The sequence below is a fragment of the Triticum urartu genome, chromosome 4 (assembly GCF_003073215.2).
Source record: "Triticum urartu cultivar G1812 chromosome 4, Tu2.1, whole genome shotgun sequence".
NCBI lineage: Eukaryota > Viridiplantae > Streptophyta > Magnoliopsida > Poales > Poaceae > Triticum > Triticum urartu.
In genome coordinates this window covers 469,836,062-469,840,096 of record NC_053025.1, presented here as the reverse complement: position 1 = coordinate 469,840,096, position 4,035 = coordinate 469,836,062, and positions in this window count along the sequence as shown.

Genomic DNA, 4,035 nt, shown 5'->3' with positions numbered 1-4,035 from the left:
CTGAAGCTGTTGTTGCTGGTGCTGAAGTAGTTGCTCTAGTGTCAGCCATGGGTACTGCAGCAGATCTCTGACCTCTAGGCACTCTCTGAAAGGCATCGAGTTGCTCAGCAGCTGTCTGCATCTCAGTTACTTTCAGATCAAGATCATATAATTTGGTCTCAATAATCCTCTCCAAGCTCTCCCGATTCTTGTTCAGGGTGGCCAAGCCCTTCTCAATCCTCAATGTTGCTTGAATCAGATAAGCAAGATGATCTTGTTTTGACTTTAAGAACACTTGAGATGCCTCCTCAATGCTTGGCATCTTTGCAGCCTTCTCTCTCTTTTCTTGTGCTTGCACAGATGTAGGATCAACCTCATTCATCACAACAATGTTGTCCTCAAATTCTGGTCTCAAAGGTAAATGCTCCTTGTCCAACAAATAAGTGTCTGTGCCCATCTTGGTGTTGCTGAGCACCTGAATGTGTGGAGCATACCCACAAGATCTCTTCTGATCTGCAGCTGTTCTTTTGATTGTTTCAACAATCAGGCTCATGACCTTGAATTTCTGAGGCACATCAAATATCTGCAACAAGTTAATTGAATGGCCTCTGATCATCCTATGATCTCCAGACTTGGGCAACAATGTATGCCTCAAGATTGTGTTGATAGTAGCTAGACCCGACAACAAGTAATGTACCGACCCAAGCTTATGTGTTTCCAATGCCTTATCGGGGATCTCCTTGTACATATTTGCCATAGAGTTGTGGTCTTTCTTCTTCTTGGCATAGACATCCAAGTCATCTTCATGCTCTTCAGGGGCATTTATCAACTTTCCCACTCCTCAATAGTTGACTGGTACCTTGTACCCTTAGACATCCATACTATTCTACCACCTAGATAAAAATGAGCTGTAGAATAAAATTGCATGATGAGCTCATCATTCCATTTGGTAAGCTCCTGTCCCACAAAGTCATCTACTCCACAAGATTTGAAACTCTCATGTACTCCTGGAAAGTGGTCTTCATTCTCATCAATGCATTCCCAATCGACCCACTTCATATCACAGACTATGGGCTTCTTGTCAAGCAGAATGGTTTCATAGAAATCTTGTTGTTCTTTGGTGTGGAACATGTAGTCCACTGCAGTTCTTCTCCTTGAAGCATATGGATCAGACTGTCTCCAGAGTCTGAGACCTGCATCCTTCCCGATGTTCATGTCTTCTGCCACTGGATGGCTGTCATTATGATCTGGAATCTTTGGCTTAAGCTTTTTGAGTACTTGGGATTCAACATCTTCTTCCTCAACTTCAGGCACTGGGGCCTTGTCCTTCTCTGTAGCTGGAATGTTCCTAGTGCTCCTCTTGGGCTTTGGAGCTAGAGCAGAAGCTTTGGGTGCAGTCTTGGGCTTAGAAGGGGCAGCTTCAGACTTAATTGCATCCCTCATCAGCTTTTGGACTTGGGTGTAACACCCGCAATGCGGCTATATCTCCCACGTGTCGGGGCACGACTTAGAGGCATAGCCGTATGGTAGGTTTGTCGCAAGAGGGGTAATCTTCACACAATCCCATGTACTGAATAAGAAAGGGATAAATAGTTGGCTTACAATCGCCACTTCACATAATACATAAATAATCCATACATCATCCAAGGTACAATCGAAGGTCTGACTACGGAACCAAAATAAAGGAAGGCAACCCCAAATGCTAGATCCCCGATCGTCCCAACTGGGCTCCACTACTGATCATCAGGAAAAGAAACATAGTAACGGCCCGAATCCTCGTCGAACTCCCACTTGAGTTCGGTATCGTCACCTGCAATCCTCGGCACCTGCAACTATTTGGAAGTATCCGTGAGTCACAAGGACTCAACAATCTCACACCCGCGAGATCAAGACTATTTAAGCTTATGGGTAGGAAAAGGGGTAGTGAGGTGGAGTTGCATCAAGCACTAAGCATATGTGGTGGCTAACATATGCAAATAAGAGCGAGAAGAGAAGCAGCACAACGGTCGAGAAGCTAGGAGTGATCAAGAAGTGATCCTGAAACTACTTACGTTCAAGCATAACACAAGACTGTGTTCACTTCCCGGAATCCGCCGAAAAGAGACCATCACGGCTAGACACGCGGTTGATGCATTTTAATTAAGTCAAGTGTCAAGTTCTCTACAACCGGATATTAGCAAATTCCCATCTGCCAAATAACCGCGGGCACGGCTCTAGAAAGTTTATACCCTGCAGGGGTGTCCCAACTTAGCCCATCACAAGCTCTCACGGTCAAGAAGGATATTCCTTCTCCCATAAAGACCCGATCAGTCTTGGAATCCTGGTTACAAGACATTTCGGCAATGGTAAAACAAGACCAGCAAGACCACCCGACTGTGCCGACAAATCCCAATAGGAGCTGCACATATCTCGTTCTCAGGGTACACCGGATGAGCAATCCGTACAACTAAAACCAGCCCTCAAGTTTCCCCGAGGTGGCGCTGCAAGGGGCTCTAGTTTGGATCACCACTCAGAGGAGCACTAGCTTGGGAGGGTTAAAATAAATATGACCCTCGGGCTCGCGAAAACCCAAGGGAAAAGGCTTAGGTGGAAAATGTTAAAACCAAGGTTGGGCCTTGCTGGAGGAGTTTTATTCAAAGCGAACTGTCAATGGGTTCCCATAACACCCAACCGCGTAAGGAACGCAAAATCAAGGAACATAACAACGGTAAGACGAAAACTAGGGCGGCAAGAGTGGAACAAGACACCAGGCAAAAGGCTGAGCCTTCCACCCTTTACCAAGTATATAGATGCATTAAAATAAATAAGAGATATTGTGATATCCCAACAAATCCATGTTCCAACATGGAACAAACTTTAGCTTCACCTGCAACTAGCAACGCTATAAGAGGGGCTGAGCAAAAGCGGTAACATAGCCAAACAACGGTTGCTAGGAAGGTGGGCTAGAGGCTTGACATGGCAGCATGGGAGGCATGTGAAGGAAATATGCCCTAGAGGCAATAATAAAGTTATTATTTATTTTCCTTATATCATGATAAATGTTTATTATTCATGCTAGAATTGTATTAACCGGAAACATAATACATGTGTGAATACATAGACAAACAGAGTGTCACTAGTATGCCTCTACTTGACTAGCTCGTTAATCAAAGATGGTTATGTTTCCTAACCATTGACAAAGAGTTGTTATTTGATTAACGGGATCACATCATTAGGTGAATGATCTGATTGACATGACCCATTTCATTAGCTTAGCACCCGATCGTTTAGTATGTTGCTATTGCTTTCTTCATGACTTATACATGTTCCTATGACTATGAGATTATGCAACTCCCGTTTGCCGGAGGAACACTTTGTGTGCTACCAAACGTCACAACATAACTGGGTGATTATAAAGGAGCTCTACAGGTGTCTCCAAAGGTACATGTTGGGTTGGCGTATTTCGAGATTAGGATTTGTCACTCCGATTGTCGGAGAGGTATCTCTGGGCCCTCTCGGTAATGCACATCACATAAGCCTTGCAAGCATTGCAACTAACGAGTTAGTTGCGAGATGATGTACTACGGAACGAGTAAAGAGACTTGCTGGTAACGATATTGAACTAGGTATTGAGATACGGACGATCGAATCTCGGGCAAGTAACATACCGATGACAAAGGGAACAACGTATGTTGTTATGTGGTCTGACCGATAAAGATCTTCATAGAATATGTAGGAGCCAATATGAGCATCCAAGTTCCGCTATTGGTTATTGACCGGAGACATGTCTCAGTCATGTCTACATTGTTCTCGAACCGTAGGGTCCGCACGCTTAAGGTTTCGATGACAGCTATATTATGAGTTTATGAGTTTTGATGTACCGAAGGAGTTCAGAGTCCCGGATGGGATCGGGGACATGACGAGGAGTCTCGAAATGGTCGATACATAAAGATCGATATATTGGACGACTATATTCAGACATCGGAAAGGTTCCGAGTGATTCGGGTATTTTTCGGAGTACCGGAGAGTTACGGGAATTCGCCGGGGAGTATATGGGCTTTATTGGGCCATACGGGA